This window comes from Artemia sp. Qi Xiang Cuo, chromosome 16, assembly GCF_049724085.1.
Source record: "Artemia sp. Qi Xiang Cuo chromosome 16, ASM4972408v1, whole genome shotgun sequence".
Classification (NCBI taxonomy): Eukaryota; Metazoa; Arthropoda; class Branchiopoda; order Anostraca; family Artemiidae; genus Artemia; species Artemia sp. Qi Xiang Cuo.
The window spans coordinates 2,417,840-2,436,971 of record NC_142809.1 but is presented as its reverse complement, the minus strand read 5'-3'; positions in this window follow the sequence as shown (position 1 = coordinate 2,436,971).

Sequence of the window (19,132 nt, the reverse complement as noted above, 5' to 3'; positions counted from 1 at the left end):
CAGCCCCCAGGGCAAGGATTGAAAGTTATGCACTGGGGGCATATAAGGTTTCTATAGAAATGCTGGTCGTATAAACTTCGGAGGGGCTCATTGGATTGGTAATCAGAAATTCTAGTGCCCTTTTTAAGAGTCAAAATGATCAGAGGGCACCCCCCCCCCACACACGTTGTTTTCCCCTAAATGCATCTGATAGAAATTTTGAGATACATTTGTTCAAAAAAAAAAGTCCAAAGACCGTAATTCATGTTTTTCTGGGTTGACACGACCCCCAGACTCTGGGGACAAGGATTTTTAGCTATTTCCCTGGGACATGCAGAGTTTTTATTGAAAGAGTGGTCGTGTGAACTTTATAGGAGACTCATTTGATTGGAAATGTATAGTTCTAGTTCCCTGAAAAAATTCAAAAATGACGGAGGGCAACTAGCCCCCTCCCCTCCCTGGCATTTTATTTTCCCCCAACGCACCCGATCGAAATTGTGAAATAACCATTCTGTTCACAATAGTCCAAATAGCACATAACAATGTCTTCAGGATGGACACCCCCCCCCCTGCAGAGCCCAGGGGCAAGGGTTGTAAGTTATAACCCGGAGCATATAAGGTTTTTACGGAACGGTGGTCGTAAAAAAGATGGATCGAATAGGGTTTATTTGGTTGGAAATCGGAAGTACTTTTGTCAACTTTGAACCTTTTCAAAAGTCAAAAGTGAATGGAGGGCAACCATTCCCCCCCCCTCCAAGCCTATCATTCCCCAAAACACATCCGATCGAAGTTTTAAGAGATCTATTTTGTTCAGTATTGTGAAAGAGTAACTATCTCTTTGGGGATGTCAACCTCCACATAGCCCTCAAGGCAACTCGTTCATTGTTTACATATAGCATATGTTATTGAGACTATTGACTATTTTATTTACAAAAATCATACAATAAACATTAAACACAACAACCGCCCAGGGAAGGCACAATGCACCCGATTGTGCCGAAATAAATTAAATCCCCCTCACCAAAAATTTAATTCCAATTCAATAAAAAAAATTCAATACACTATATTTCCTCATTTAAAAATTACTTCTTCAATCTCTTTTTAAACAAACTAGTATGTTCAGCCTCCCTAATGCTAGTTGGTAAACCATTCCAAATATCCGGAGCTAAATAACGAATCGTGAAGCCGGCATGTGTGGAATCTCGATACTCGACAACGCAACGATATTATCTGAATTCCTCGTTTCATATTTCTGTATTTTGAAGAGGTATGTATTTTTAACTTCACTTTCCAAAAAGACGAAGGGTATTCAAGTGGGACTTTCAGAGAATGTTGAGTAGAGTGTTGACATAAATCAAAACACATTATGTGTATACAGATTGTCAAAAGGACGCAACTCAGGAATGACTGGGTATATTAATTTGGAGCTTTCAGGAAATGACAAGAGAGATGATAAAAAAGGTGATTTTTGTATGCTGCCTCTACTACTGAAACTACCACAATTACTACTGCTATCACAATTAGCATGACACTACTACATTTGCAATTATGAGGGGAAATTTGAACAAAATCCTAAAACGCTAAGTGCATTGTCAAAAGAGCGTATCTCAAGAACTGATTTGAGTATTAAGTTAGAACTTTCAGAGAATACTTAAAGGGGAAGATCATCTAACCAAAAGGCAATATGTGCACGCTACTACTAGTACTTCTTCCACTGCTTCTTCCATTTCAACTAGTATCAAACAGTTAGTGGTAACGAACTGTAAGTAAGGAGCGACCCGGCTCAATGGTAACCGAAACTCTAAAACACGGAATTTTGGTATCAATAGATACATCAAAAGAATAAGATTTTAATTCTGAGTTCAAATATATAAGTTTCATCAATTGTAATCTTACCCATCAAAAGTTACGCGCCTGAGAAAATTTGGCTCATTTTCGAAAAAAGGGGGAAAAACCCCCTAAAAGTTATAGAACCTTAATGAAATTCACATAATCATATTCAGCGTATCAGATAACCCTACTGTAGAGGTTTCAAGCTCCTATCTACAAAAATGTGGAATTTTGCATTTTTTGCCAGAAGAAATATCACGGATGCGTGTTTATTTTATTTTTTTCCCCCAGGGGTAATTGTATTGACCCAGTGGTCTTAGTATATCGTAGGAGGGCTCATTGGGACGAAAATTAAAAGTTCTGGTGCCCTTTCTAGGTGACCAAAAAAAATGGAGGGCAATCCCACGCTCATTTTTTTCTCAAAGTCACCCAATTAAAATTTTGAGATAGCCATTGTGTTTAGCATAGTCGAAAACCTAATAAATATGTCTTTTAAGATGACTTAATCCCCCACAGTTCCCAGGGGAAGGGCTGCAAGTTATGAACTTTGCCCATTGCTTACATATTGTTTGGGGTATTGGGACTTAAACACACATTTTCAGGACGAATTTTTTTCTGGTGGGGGGGGGGGAGTGGGGCTGGAGAAGGGGGTTAATCAGGAGAATCTTTAAAGAGAGGCATTGTGTTTGTGGGAAGGGCAATTTATATGAAGGGGGCGCCGGAGTTCAAAGCATTATTTAAAAAACGATCAGAAATTAAATTTTAAAAAACAAGTACTGTCAACTGAAAGTAAGAAGCAACATTAGAATTTAAAATGAACAGAAATTATTACGTAGATGAGGGGGGTCTCCCCCAAGTCAATACTTCGCTCTTTACGCTACAGTTTTTTTTTTTAGTGCTTTCAAAAGAGCTATCTATTCTAATTAAACGGCCTTTGTGATTCAGGGGCTTGTGAATTAAAATTTTTTTTAACTTTTAACGTAAAGAGCGTGGTATTAACTAATGGGAGAACCCCATCATATACGTAATAACATATACTTAATAAAAAAAAACAATAAAAAAAAACAAGCGATACGGCTCAATAGTAAGCGAAACTTTTAAAAACGTACCTTTGATTTCAATAAATGTATCAAAAGAATGGGCTTATAATGCTGATTCTAAATATATGAATCTTATTAAGTTTAGTATTACTCATCAAAGGCTACGAGCCTGAGAAAACTCACCTGATTTTTTAAAGAGGGGGCAAACATCCCCTACAAGTGAAAATTTTTAATGAAAATCACTCCGTCAGATTCAGCGTATCAGAAAACCCTATAACATAGGTTTCAAGCTCATATCTGCAAAAATTTGCAGCTGTGTATTTTTTGCCAGAAGAAAAATATACGAATATAGAAGTTCGTTACGTAAGTTAATTTGTAAATTACGTCAGAACCAAATTTAGAGACAGCCATTTAGCAAAAGAAAAGTAAAATTTTTATGCAAATTTTGTTTACTTATTCAATGACGGCGAGCCAAAATAATCGCTGCATTAACTAAAAAACGATCAGAAATTAAATAAAAAAAAAAGTTTTTTAAGCTGAAAGTAAGGAGCGGCATTAAAACTTAAAACGAACAGAAATTATTCCGTATATAAAAGGGGCTGTCCCCTCCTCAACGCCTCGCTCTTTACGCTAAAGTTTGACTCTGTCTCGCAACTTTATTTTTTAAAACAATAAAAAACTTTAGCGTAATGAGCGTGGCGTTGAGGAGGGGACAGCCCCTTTCATATAGGGAATAATTTCTGTTCGTTTTAAGTTTTAATGTCGCTCCTTACTTTCAGTTTAAAAAACTTGTTTTTTTTATTTAATTAGGGATAAGAGCATTGAGATGAACATTTCAAGAAGTGTATGAACAAAGAGACTATCAAAAGGACATATGAGCAATGTCATTGCAATGGCTAATTGTATGAAGTTGAAACTTTGAGGATATGATGAGAGGCATATTCAACTGACCAAAAGACATTACGTTAATACTACTGCTGCTACTAGGATTTCTGCTATCACAATTAATTACTAATACTAATAATAAAAATGTTGTCCCCAACAACAACCCCTATGTTCATCTCAAGAGCATTGAGATGAACATTTCAAGAAGTATATGAACAAAGAGACTATCAAAGGGACATATGAGCAATGTCATTGCAATGGCTAATTGTATGAAGTTGAAACTTTGAGGACATAATGAGAGGCATATTCAACTGACCAAAAGACATTACGTTAATACTACTGCTGCTACTAGGATTACTGCTATCACAATTAATTACTAATACTAATAATAGGGGTCGTTGTTGGGGACTTTGAACTAACCAAAAGGGAATATTTGCATCCTAATGCTATTGCTTCTACTCATACTACTGCTACTATTGTTACTACTTCTACTATTACTGCTTCCACTAAAGCTAAGGCTACTTTTATTAATTTTACAGCTATTATCACTACTGCTGACATTAAAACAAAGAGTATTAAGGTGAAAAATTTATAATGCATTGAAACTGTATGGAACTAAAACAAAACACACTGTGCCAAAACAGGTTGTCAAGATGACGTATCATAAACCCATCAGGAACGGTTGATGATGGTATTAAATTTGAACCTTTCAGTGCTTGTTGAAGGGGATGTTGAAGAAACCGTATGCAGCGTATGCTGCTACTACAACTATTGCTATTACGTAAGCTGAGGATATTAAGGTGAAGCTTTTAAGGAATATTTAGAAGGATGTAGAACTAAATTATAAGAAACTATGAGCATGTGGATTTTGAAAAAGGTGACAAAGCAATATCTCGAGAACGGCTTACGTTATTAAGATAGATCTCTAAAGGTAAGTTGTGGAACATTTTGAACTTATTGTGTATGCATTTTTGAATAGTTTTACTAGTATTCATGTATTTCACAATTTTTACCTAACATAGGGATACCATAAAAGATCTTATGGTAGAGGCTCCACTGTGCCAGGTAAAGAACGTAAAGCGTCGAAACCTCTTAAGGCAGGGGGTATTCTTCTGATGAGCCCTAATGAAAGGTTACTACTTGGAAATATTTCGTTAAATCTAAGGTACTTTTTCTTGTAAGTCTACAACGGCAAAGTGACGACTTTGCATGGATTTGGACATTAGGATTTGGTTGATGGTTAGTTTATGCTGTTTGGTCCTAGGTAGTTGGATAGATGAGTAAGGTCAAAACCTCGTTCAAGTGCGCATTTATCTCAATTTCTGGATTAGGATGACAGTTCTTTTCTTCTTCTCTGTCTCTCTTTTTTTCTTTTTTTTTTAGCCAAGTAATTACCTCTAAAACATTATGTGTATACTATTAATATTACCACAATAGTTACTGTAACACATGACGCTAAGACTATCAAGGTGAAACTTTCAGGGAACGTTTAAGGAGAGTTTCAATTATACGTAACAGCTATATGAATGCAGGCTTTCAAAAGGGCATATAAGCATTTTCATAGGTAATGCCTCTCTTTAATAGCTAGAAATATTGTTGAAACTTTTAAAGGAGCTATAGGGTCCCCTTTTAAGAAAAAAAGAGACTGGAGGGCAAGCAGCCCTTTCCCAAGTCCAGTCATTTTCCAAACACATCCTGTCAAAATTTTGAGACAACCATTTTGTTGAGCATAGTAGAACGGATCAGCAACTATGTCTCTTGGGATATTCAATATGTCAATCCCCCACAATAATACAATTGAACCATTATGCTTTAAAACTAAATGTTACTTTAAAACTAAATCAAAAGGCACTGTGTTTATGGTTGCCAAGAATACACCTCGGCAATATCTCTAGAACAACAAAAGGTATTAAGTTGAAACTGTCGGGGCTACTACTATTATTACACCTGCTCTTACAATTTAAATAAATCAAAAGAGTGTATATGTATTTAGGGTGTCAAAGAGCATAGATAGAATTTTTTGGGAATTATATTAAGTTTTCTTTTTCAGGTCAACTTGAGGAGGTATAAAATCAAATTAAAAAATAATATTTTTGTCAGGATTAAAAATTGTTCAAAAAGTTTATCCGACATAGAAGCCAGAATATAATTTGTACTTAACTGAAAAAAATTCAAATAAACTTAATGAAAAAAATGTGCCTTGTCAGTTTAATATACATATGCTGATATTTATTCCTTAAAATCCTTAATAATTTTTATTTCTTAAAGTTATAAAAGTGAAAACATTTAAAATAATTTTTTCAGTAAAGTACAAATTATGTTCTGGCTTTTAGAAAGCATAGGGTTTAGAACCCTACTCAGATTAATTTCTGCTGAGTTTGACTTATTTTTCAGTGTTCCACTTCTACTTATTTTGGTAGTAAAATACTTATTTTCGGACTATTCTACTTCCAAATATTAAATCTACTTATCTACTTACTATCTTCTTATTTTTGTTTACTTAGAACATTGATGAATGTCAGGAAGCTGCAAATTAATTCCGTGTAAATATTTTCCCCTGTAATCAGAAAGTACCGAGTACTCCCGTAGAAAATGGTCCAGATCGTCTCCCCTTATGACGAGGGCTGCTTCCTGAGTGCCCACCCCAGAGAGTCTTGTGTCACTGCGTGCACGACAGATTTTCCTGCGAATTTTTCCGCTTTCTCTGGGAAACATGTTTTATTTTTGTATTGTAACACGTACAGTATCTGTGAGATTCCCCTTCTCGTAAACCTAGCCCTCTTTTTGAAGCCGAAGCTGGGCTAATAAATGCTACAACATGTGGTTTACTACTACTTTGTGGACGCTCCGTAGCGTGGACGCTCCGTTTGTGGACGCTTCGTATAGTGGAAGCTCCGTATCGTAGACGCTCCGTTAATGGACACTGCGAGAGGTGGTGGTTCCGTGCAGTGGTCGCTCCTTGCGGTGGGTGATCCGTGCGGTGGACGCTCCGTCGTGGAGGCAGTGACACGGGACGCAGTGCAGAGTGGGCACTCAGGAACTAAGCTTAACTTACAACCCCTTTCCGTACTCTCTGGGGTTTGTTTCAACCCCAAAAGCCTTGTTTTATGATATTTAGACTATTTTGAATAGAATGGCTATCTCAAAATTTCTATTAGACACATTTCGGGACAATACGACGTGTGTGTAGGGTGGAGGGGATAGCTGCCCTCTGATTAATTTGACTCTTAAAAGAGCACTAGAACGTCAGATTACTAATTCAATGAGCCCCCTCCGAAGTTTATATGACCACACTTTCTATAAAAATCCTATATGTCCCCAAGGCATACCTTACAACCCTTGTCCTTAGGGCTGGGGGGATTTGTTATCCTCATGGACATAATTTCTTGACCTTTCTGATGGGCTGAAAATTATGGCTATATCAAAATTTGCCCTCTGATCACTTTCGACTAATAAAAAGACACTAGTTTCTCAATTTCCTATCAAGTGAGCCCTTTTTGAAGCTGCTACGATAAAACTTTCTATAAAAATCTTATATGCCCCGAGGGCATAACTTAAGACCTTTGTCATTAGGGCTATGGGGAGGGGGATGTCATACTCAAAGACATAATTTCCAAACCTTTCAACTACGTTGAACAAAATGGCAATATCAACATGTTGATCGGAAATGTTTTGGGAAATGATGGGCGTCGGGGTGGGGTGATTCTCCCTCCGATTACTTTCGAGTATTAATAAGGGCAATAACCCTCTCAATTTTCAATCAAATGAGCTTTTATGAAGTTTTTACGACAACACTTTCTATAAAACATTATATGCCCCCAGGGTAAAACTTACAACCTTAGCTCTGAGGGCTGTGAGGGGGTTGTCATACTCAAAAACATCATAATTTCCAGAATTTTCAACTACATAGAACAAAATGACTATCTCAAAACTTTGATTGAATGTGTTTGGGGAAAAGGTAGGCGTGAGAGGGGCTTTAGTTGCCCTCCATTCACTATAGACTATTAAAAAGGGCACTAGCCCTTTCACTTTCAAATCAAATGAGCCCTTTTTGAAGTTTATACGACAAAACTTTCAGTAAAAACCTTATATGCTCCCAGGGTATAACTAACAACCCTTGCCCTGAGGGTTGAGGGGGTGGGGGGGTTGTCATACTCAAAGACCTAATTTCCAGAACTTTCAACTACGTTGGACAAATGAATATCTCAAAATTTTGATCGTATGTATTTGGAGAAATACATACGTGGACAGGAGAGGGTGGTTAGTTGCCCTCCAATTACTGTCGACTATTAAAAAGGTCACTAGCCATTTCAATTTCCAATGGAGTGAGCCCTTTTTGAAGTTTCTACGACAACGCTTTCAATGAAAACCTTATGTGCCCCAGGGCGTAACTTACAACCCTTGCCCAGAGGGCTCTGGGGAGGGGGTGTTTCATTCCTTCAAGGCCTAATTTCTAAAACTTTCAACTACGTTGAACAAAATAGCTATCTAGAAATTTTGATTGGGTGTGTTTGGGGAAAAGATGGGCGTGGGAGGGGGGAGGGTAGTTGCCCTCCAATCACTTTCGACTATTAAAAAAGGTACTAGCCCTTTGAATTTCTGATCGAATGAGCCCTTTTTCGAGTTTATATGACAAAGATTTCAATAAAAACCTTATATGCCCCCAGGGCATAGCTTATAACCCTTACCCTGAGGGCTCTGAGGGGGTTATCATCCTCAAATACATAATTTATAGAAGTTTCAACTACGTTGAACCAAATGGCTGTCTCAAAATTTTGATTGGATGCGTTTGGATAAATGGTTCAAACACATCCTATTAAAAAGGGCACTTTTTGACTGAGAGATGCCGTAGACAAAGTTTTTAAGAGAAGAACAGTGCGGTTTTAGAAAAGGTAGAGGATGCGTCGACCAAATTTTCACTCTTAGACTAATAATTGAGAAGTGCCTGAGTTTTCAATTACCTTTGGTCTTCAGTTTTATAGATTATGAGCAAGCTTTCGATTCTGTTGATAGAAGAGCTCTAGTAAAGGTTTTATCCTTGTATGGTATACCAGACAAATACATTAAAGTGATTAGTGCTATGTACCAGATTAACACTGCTGCGGTTAAGGTAGAAAATAAGGTTTGCAGCTGGTTTTGTATTAAATCAGGAGTTAAACAGGGTTGTGTTCTATCCCCATTTATATGGATTATTTTGATGGACTTTGTTTCAAGGAGCACAGGAAAGGCAATGGGAGACCACGGAATCAAATGGGGAGGAAAAAGTCTCTTGGATTTAGATTATGCTGATGATTTAAGCATCCTAGATGAAAGTGTGAGCGAAATGAATGAAGTTTTAGAGGTTTTGCGAGTTCAGGGTGCTAGAATAGGTTTGAAAATTAATGTTAAAAAGACTAAGTCACTAAGGCTAGGAATAAGTGAATATGAAAAGGTGACGTTGGGTAATGAAAAGATTGATCAGGTGGACAGCTTCACATACCTAGATAGTACTATTAGTAAATACGTTGGGGGCAGTGAAGATGTTAAAAGTAGAATAGCCAAGCCTCATGATGTTTTTTCACAGTTAAAAAAAGTTTGGAAGAATAGGAAGATAAGTCTGCAAACCAAAAATTAGAATATTAGAAGCTACAGTGATGACAGTGGTCAAATATGGTTCTGAAGCATGGACGCTCCGAAAATTGGAGGAAGATTTGCTAGATGTTTTCCAGAGACATTGCTTAAGGATTGTTCTGGGTACCCGGCTGACTGACAGTATTTCAAACAATTGGCTATACGAAAAATGTGGTTCAATACCGCTCTCTAGGGCTATAATGAAAGAAAGGCTTAGGTGGCTAGGGCACGTTGTGCGGATGAAGGATTACAGATTGCCGAAGGTTGTTCTTTTCGGCCAACCGTTTAGGGCTAAACAGAAAGTAGGTCGTTCTCGTCTGGGGTGGGAGAACATCATAAAGCAAGATTTAAAGGAAATGGGAACTTCGTGGGCGGGTGTAAAAAGGGAGGCTTTGAATAGATTAGGATGGAGGAGGAGCGTGCGTAGCTGTGTTGGCCTCAGGCGGCTTGGTGATGCATTAAGTTGTTAGTAGTAGTAGTAGTAGTAGTTAGTAGTAGTAGTAGCCATTTCAATTTCCAATCAAATGAACCCTTTTTGAAGTTTATGCGACAACGCTTTCTATGAAAACATTATATGCCCCCAGGGCAGAACTTACAACCCTTGCCCTGAGGGCTGTGGGGGGGGGGGGGCAGGAGGGCTGTCATCCTCAAATACCATTTTCCAGAATTTTCAACTACGATGAACAAAATGGCTATCTCCAAATTTTGATTGGATGTGTTTGGGGAAAAGGTGGGCGTGAAAGGAGGGTTTGTTGCCCTCCAATTACTTTCGACTATTAAAAAGGGAACTAGCCTTTGGATTTTCCAATTGAATGAGCCCTGTTTGAAGCTTCTACGACAAAGCTTTCTATAAAAACCTTATATGCCCCCAGGGTATAACTTATAACCCTTACCTTGAGGGCTGTGAGGGGAGGGTCTTCCTCAAAAACATAATTTCTATATGAAAATCATAAGGCTATCTCAAAATTTTGATTGGATGTGTTTGGGTAAATGGTATGCGTGTAAGGGGTGTTATATGCCTTCCAATCACTTTCGACTATTAAAAAGGGCACTAGGAGTTCCAATTTCCCATAAAATGAGCCGTTTTTGAAGCTTCTACGGCATCTCCTTCAATACGAAGTGCCCTGGTCTAGAAAACAATAATACATTGTGCCAACATCGTTCTTTACTTAGTCAGCACTATTGCACTGCCTATGATGTCTTTTCGTTTTGGGTCTGATTTATTTATTGATGGTGATTTGTGGTAGTTTTGCGCTTGTAAGAACTCTTTACGCTTTTACGAAAAGCTTGATTTGTGGAAAAAGATTTTTAAGTTAATATCTGGGTTGTAGTGGTAGCTAGCAATCTATTAAGTGATTAAATAAAAAAAGATTTTTTTTTAACTAAAAGTAAGGAGCGACCTTTAAACTTAAAACGAAAAGAAATTATTCCGTATATAAAAGAGGCTGTCCCCTCCTCAACGCCTCGCTCTTTACGCTAAAGTCTTTTGTTGTTTTCAAAAATAAAGTTTTGAGACAGAGTCAAACTTTAGCATAAAGAGCGAGGCGTTGAGGAAAGGACAGCCTCTTTCATATACGGAATAATTTCTGTTCGTTTTAAGTTTTAAGGTCGCTCCTTACTTTTAGTTAAAACAAACTTGTTTTTTTTTATTTAATTTCTGAACGTCTTTGAGTTAATTCAGCTTTGATTTTGGCTCACCGTACATTTTGCTGGTGAGCGGATGGGGGAATGGAAATGAAATTTCGTCCCTGTGATTCAGCTTAATTAACAAAGATCATCAGGTCGATTGGATGCAACAGTGATGGGTTGGATGGTGTTAACCTGAAGACTATCCGATCAATTCTGGTGTACATTCTTCCTGTACTAGTGCACCTAATAAATTTATCAGTGGAGAAGGGAGTTTTTCTTAAATTATTGAAACAGCAATCCATGGAAGACTTTATGATCATTCGACTTCACATGGTGTACAGCATTTTGACACAGGAGTTTTTTTATTACAAGCTTCACAGCTCCATCACAGATGATGATTTGCCGCTAGTCCTGGTAGCTACTTCATTTTCTAACACTGAGAAACTTGTTATACCTTCTCTTGAACGCGTCAAGGGAAGGATTTTACGGGATTACCTCTGGCGGCAATCTATTCCATGCGGCAACCGATCGCTGGGCAAAACTCGTTTTCAGATATTCTTGGCGGGGAGTACCCTGCTCAAGGTAGTCCTGACTGTATTTCGGCGAGTTGATCGCAAGGGCTTTGTTTTATCAGGAACGAGCTTCGATAGCTTCTCTGATGGAGGGTTATACAAGTACTTGTATAAAACCAACATGGACGCCACATTGAAACGTTCTTGGATCAGCTGTGGGGTTTCAGCTTTCGTGTTGCCAGAGGTTGCTGCACGCACTGCTCTATTTTGAATATGTTGGAGTGGAGCGATGTGGCTTTTCGGTGCACCAGCGAAGAGAAGACATGCATATTCCATGACAAGTCTGATGCACTAATTGAAAAGTGGCAGAATAGAATCATCAGGAAGAAAATTTTTGCATCTTAGGATAACTCCTAATTTCTTGTTACAAGAGGATCTAATTTTACTGAGATGCTCAGTCCATGAGAGATCCGAAGAGAAACTAACTCCAAGTATGCGCATCGTATCAACTTGCGTTATTACCAATCCTTTGAAGACGAAATCAGGATGAGCCCTCATATTACGCGCCTTAGAAATTAGGAACTATTTCGTTTTCGGTGTGTTAAAACTTACAAGCCATGCATCTTCCCACGCCTCAATTTTCTCCAGGTCAGCCTGAGTCTCCTTGTGGGGTTCACTGGGATCTTAGTCTTTTGCGATTGACGTTTTTGTTGTTGTGTCATCCGCAAAGTGGTGAGGTTTTTTCACAAGGTTGTCCCCTAGGGCGTTTATGGTCGTATTTTAAGTACAGAGTCGATTTTGAGAAAACCTAGATTTTGTATTTTGGTCAAATTGGATATTTTAAAATAGGTATGTTTGTGTTTCAGAGTTTGAATAGTTTTGCGCCTGAATTTTTTTCGTTTCAAATCATTTTATCACTGATATTCTACGAGAAATGCTGAAGACCTGGTAAGTGAGCCAAGAAGTACGATTCGTTCTAGCCATGTGGCAAGGCACACGGGTTCAGTGGTCTGGAATACCTTTCCAGACTCAATTCGGGACGCGGAAAGTTTGCCGCAATCTAAAAACCGGGTAAAGAAGCATCTCCTTGCGGGTAGTTGGCGACTGGGGTACTGGATTGCAAGAGAGGACAATTTAAGCATTTTTTTTCTGTTTATAATTTTTTTTTTTTTTTATTGTTCTGTAATTATTATTAACATCTCTTTTTTTTGTCCTTTATTTGTGTTTATTTCAGTGATGATTTGGTTAGTTGTATAATTTAGTAATTGTGTACTTGTTGCGTTTTTCAAGATATTTGTGCTTTGTTTATAATCGGTCGTCAAGCTGGCATGAATTATATTTAATAAAGATGTTGAATCCTGAAAAAAACGAAATTTGCATATTAATTTTAACTTTTGTTGGCTAAATGGCTTTACTCGAAATTTTGATCTGACGTAACTTACAAATTAACTTACGTAACGAACTTGTATATTCGTATATTAGGGGTTTCGCCCCCTAGTCTATACCTCGCTCTTCACGCTAAAGTTTAGATTTTGTTCAAATTCTTTAAGAATTACCCCTTAATCGCAAAGGCCGTTATTTAGAATAAATAGCTCTGATGAAAGCATAAAAAAAGAAAACTTTAGCGTAAAGAGCGAGGTAATGACTAGAGGGCGAACCCAATCATATACTTAACAATTTCTGTTCGTTTTGAGTTTTTATGCTGCTCCTTACTTTCAAATGGCTTTTTTATTTAATTTCTGGTCGTTTTTTACATAATGCTGGGAAATCCGGCGCCCCCTTCATAGCAATGTCCCTTCCCCCATGAAAACTCTCTCCATTGAAAGATCCTCCCACGTAGCCCCCGAACCCTCCTCCCCCTCAAATACCAGAAAAAATCCCACCTGAAAACTTCTGTAAACTTCCCAATAACCAATACTATATGTAAACAATGGGCAAAGTTCATAACTTGCAGACCTTCCCCCGGGGACTGTGGGGGATTAAATCATCCTCAAAGACATAGTTATTATATTTTTCGACCATGTTGAACAAAATGGCCATCTCAAAATTTTGATCGTGTGACTTTGGGAAAAAATGAGCGTGGGAGGGGGTCTAGTTGTCCTCCATTCGTTTTATTCACTTAAAAAGGGCACTAGAATATTTTAATTCCTTTTCGAATGAGCCCTTTTGCGATATTCTAGGACCACTGGCTCGATATGATCACCCCTAGAAAAAAAGAAAAAAAAAAAAAAAAAAAGCAAAAATAAACATGATCATTCTTCTGGCAAAAAAGGAGTTTTGCTACTGATGACGGTCACTGCATATGGGACCAAAATATCTGGTATTTTTGTGAGTTTCTATCACTGTTTGTGAAACACTGTCTATTAAAAGGATTTTATCCATATTTGAACTTTTATTTATCGTCATGGAAAGGCAGTGCGGTCTCCGAAATTATCTAGTACAAATTATATTTTGGCTTTTAGAAAGCTTGGGGCTTAGACCCCTACTCATATCAATTTCTGCTCGTTTTGAGTTTAACTCTTATTTGTTTTAATTTCGGAATGTTTTGGGTTTCATCTATTTATTGATACTGATTTGTGGTAGTTGTATTCTTGGTAGATTGTTTGATTATATTTTTGTTAATTTTGGTTTAATGGAGTTCTTTACTTTAAAAAAAATTATTTTGTTGGAATAGATTTTTTAAATTAATTTCTGTTCATTTTATATTGACATATTCTTTTTCAGGGAGAAAGACTGAGCCTCTTCTAAACTTAAACAGCCATCCCTTCCACAAAAACCTTAAATACCCCCTGACCACAGCTTACAACCCTTGCCCCTAATCTCTGGGGATTGTTTTAACCCAAAAGACCTTGTTATATGATATTTAGAGCATTTTGAATAGAATAGCTATTCCAAAATTTCTATTAGATACATTTCGGGACAATACGTCGTGTGTGTGGGGATGGGGGAGGGGGTAGCTGCCCTCCGATCACTTTGACTCTTAAAAAGAACACTAGAGCATCTTAATACCAATCCAATGAGTCACCTCCGAAGTTTATATGACCATGCTTTCTATAAAAACCTTTTAAGGTTATATAAACCTTACAACTTACAACCCTTACCCTGAAGGCTGGGGGCTCTGTTGTCCTAAAAAACATAATTTCCCGACCGTTCTGATCCGCTGAACAAAATGGCTATCTCAAAATTTTGATTGGAAGTGTTAGGGGAAATTATGGGTATGAGGAACATTTGCCCTTCGATCACTTTCTACTAATAAAAAAGACACTAGTCTTCTCAATTTACAATCAAATGCGCCCTTTTTGAAGCATCTACGACAAAACTTTCTATAAGAAACTTTATACGCCCCAAGGGCATAACTTACTACCCTTGTCTTGAGGGATGTGGGGGGAGGATTGTCATCCTTAAAGACATAATTTCCAGACCTATCAACTACGTTGAACACGATGGCCATATCAAAATGTTGATCGGAAATTTTCTGGGGAAATGATGGGCATGGGGGGGGGGGGGATTTTCCCTTCAAATACTTTCGACTATTCAAAACGGCAATAGCCCTTTCAATTTCCAATCGAATGAGCCCCTTTTGAAATTTTTACGACAACGCTTTCTATAAAAACATTATATGCCCCAGGGCATATCTTCCAACCTTATCCCTAAGGGTTGTGGGGGGGAGGGAGAGGTTGTCATCCTCAAAGACCTAATTTCCAGAACTTTCAACTACATTCAATAAAATATCTCATCTCAAAAATGTCTTTGGATGTGTTTGGGGAAATGGTGGGCGTGAGAGGGGGGTTAGTTACCCTCCAATCACTTTCTACTATTAAACAGGGCACTAGCCCTCTCAATTTCCAATTGAATGAGTCCCTTTTGAAGTTTCTACGACAACGCTATCTATAAAAACCTTATATGCCCCCAGGGCATTACTTACAACCTTAGCCATGGGTGCTTAGTCATCCTCAAATACATAATTTCCAGAACTTTCAACTACGTTGAAAAAAATGACTATCTCAAAACTTAGATTGGATGTGTTTGGGGAAATGATGAGCGTGAGAGGGGGGCTAGTTGCCCTTCAATCACTTTCGTCTATTCAAAAGGGCTCTAGTTCTTTCAATTTCCAATCGAATGAGCCCTTTTTGAAGTTTCTACAAATCGCTTTCTATAAAAACTTTATATGCCCCCAGGACATAACTTATAATCCTTGCTCTGAAGACTGTGGGGGAATGTCCGGCTCAAAGAAATAATTTCCAGACCTTTCAACTGCCTTGAAAAAAAATGGCTATCTCAAAATTTTCATTGGATGTGTTTAGGGAAATGGTGGGCGTGGAAAGGGTGTTAGTTGACTTCAAATCACTTTCGACTATTAAAAGGGGCACTAGCCATTTCAATTTTCAATCGAATGAGTCCTTTTTGAAGCTTCTACGACATCGCTTTCTACAAAAACCTTATATGCCCCAAGGGCATAAATTCCAACCCTTGCCCTGAGGGCTATCAGAGGTTGTCATTCTCAAAGACCTAATTTCCAGAACTTTCAACTACGTTGAATAAAATGACTATCTCAGAACTTTTATTGAATATGTTTGAGGAAATGATAGGCATGAGAGAGGGGTAGTTGCTTTCTATTCACTTTCGACTATTAAAAAGGGCACTATCCCTTTCAATTTCCAATTGAATGAGCCCTTTTTGAAGTTTCTAGAACATCGCTTTTTATAAAACCTTATATGTCCCCTGTGCATAACTTACAACCCTTCCTCTGAGGGCTAACTGACATCCCTTGCCCTGAGGGGTGTGGGGGGGGTGGGGGTTGTCATCTTCAAAGATATAATTTCCAGAACTTTCAACTGCATTGAACAAAATGCCTATCTCAAAATTTTCATTGGATGTGTTAGGGGAAATAGTGGGGGTGGAAAGGGTGTTAGTTGCCTTCCAATCACTTTTGACTATTAAAAAGGGCACTAGCCATTTCCATTTTCAATCGAATGAGTCCTGTTTGAAGTTTCTACGACAACGCTTTCTATAAAAACCTTATATGCCCCAAGGACATAACTTATAACCCTTGCCCTGAGGGCTCTGGGGGGCTGTCATCCTCAAAGACCTAATTTTCAGAACTTTCAACTACGTTGAACAAAATGACTATCTCCAAATTTCAATTGAATTTGTTTGGGGAAATGGTAGACGTGAGAGGGGGATTAGTTGCTCTCCATTCACTTTCGAATATTAAAAAGGGCACTAGCCCTTTCAATTTCCCATCAAATGAGTCCTTTTTGAAGTTTCTTCGAGAAGGCTTTCTATAAAAACCTTATATGCCCCAACGGAATAACTTGTAACCCTTGCCCTCAGGACTATCGGGGGTTATCATCCTCAAAGACCTAATTTCCATAACTTCTAACTATGTTGAACAAAATGGCTATCTCAAAATTTTAATTGAATGTGTTTGGGGAAATGGTGGGCGTGAGAGGGGGATTAGTTGCTCTCTATTCACTTTCGACTACTAAAAATGGCACTAACCTTTTCAATTTCCAATTGAATGAGCCCTTTTTGAAGTTTCTACGACAACGCTTTCTATAAAAACCTTATATGCCCCAACGGCATAACTTACAACTCTTGCCCTGAGGGCTATCGGAGGTTGTCATTCTCAAAGACCTAATTTCCAGAACTTTCAACTACGTTGAACAAAATGACTATCCCAAAATTTTAATTGGATGTGTTTGGGGAAATGGTAGGCGTGAGAGGGGCATTAGTTTTGCTCTCTATTCACGTTCGACTATTAAAAAGGGCACTAGCCCTTTCAATTTCCAATCGAACGAGCCCTTTTGAAGTTTCTACAACATCGCTTTTTATAGAAACCTTATATGCTCCAGGGCATAATTGACAACCCTTGCCCTGAGGGCTGTAGGGGGGAGGGGGGCTGCCATCCTCAAAGATATAATTTCCAGAACTTTCAAGAACTTTATTTGAAAAAATGGCTATCTCAAAATTTTGATTGGATGTGTTTGGGGAAAAAGTGGGAGGGAGGGGGGGGGGGGGGTTAGTTTCCCTCCAATCACATTCGACTAATAAAAAGCGCACTAGCCCTTAACATTTCCAATTGAATGAGCCATTTTTCAAGTTTCTATGACAAAGCTTTCAATAAAAACTTTATTTGCCCCTAGGGCATTACTTACAACCCTAGCCCTTAGGGTTCTGGGGGGAGTGTCATCCTCAAAGACCTAATTTCCAGAACCTTCAACTACGTTGAACAAACTGGCTATCTGAATATTTTGATTGGATGTGTTAGGGGAAATGGATGGCATGAGAGGAGGGTTAGTTACCCTCCAATCACTTTCGACTATTAAAAAGGGCACTAGCCCTCTCAATTTCCAATTGAATGAGCCCGTTTTGAAGTTTCTACGACAACGCTTTCTATAAAAACCTTATATGCCCCAACGGCATAACTTACAACTCTTGCCCTGAGGGCTATCGGAGGTTGTCAGCCTCAAAGATCTAATTTCCAGTGCTTTAAACTACGTTGAACCCAATGGTTATCCCAAAAATTTAATTGGATGTGTTTGGGGAAATGGTAGGCGTGAGAGGGGGATTAGTTTTGCTCTCTATTCACGTTCGACTATTAAACAGGGCATTAGCCCTTTCAATTTCCAATCAAATGAGCCCTTTTGAAGTTTCTACAACATCGCTTTTTATAGAAACCTTATATGCCCCAGGGCATAATTGACAACCCTTTCCCTGAGGGCTGTAGGGGGGAGGGGGGCTGCCATCCTCAAAGATATAATTTCCAGACCTTTCAAGAACTTTAGTTGAAAAAATGGCTATCTCAAAATTTTGATTGGATGTGTTTGGGGAAAAAGTGGGTGTGAGGGGGGGGGGGGGGTTAGTTTCCCTCCAATCACATTGGACTAATAAAAAGCGCACTAGCCCTTAACATTTCCAATTGAATGAGCCATTTTTCAAGTTTCTATGACAAAGCTTTCAATAAAAACTTTATTTGCCCCTAGGGCATAACTTACAACCTTATCCCTTAGGGTTCTTGGGGGAGTGTCATCCTCAAAGACCTAATTTCCAGAACTTTCAACTACGTTTAACAAACTGGCTCTCTGAATATTTTGATTGGATGTGTTAGGGGAAATGGATGGCATGAGAGGAGGGTTAGTTACCCTCCAATCACTTTCGACTATTAAAAAGGGCACTAGCCCTCTCAATTTCCAATTGAATGAGCCCATTTTGAAGTTTCTACGACAACGCTATCTATAAAAACCTTATATACCCCCAGGGCATAACTTACAACCTTTGTCCTGGGGGTTCTCGGGTGTTTTGCATTCTCAAATATATAATTTCCAGAACTTTCAAATGCGTTGAATAAAATGACCACCTCAGAGCTTTGTCTTAATGTGTTTGGGGAAATGGTGGGCGTGAAAGGGGGGGGGGGGGGTAGTTGCTCCCCATTCGCTTTCGACTATTAAAAAGGGCACTAGCCCTTTCAATTTCCAAGCGAATGAGCTCTTTTTGAACTTTCTACAACATCGCTTTCTATAAAAACCTTATATGCCATCAGGGCCAAATTGACAACCCTTGACCTGAGGGCTGTGGGGGGGGGGGGTCTCATCTTCAAAGATATAATTTCCAGAAATTTCAACTACGTTTAACAAAATGGCTATT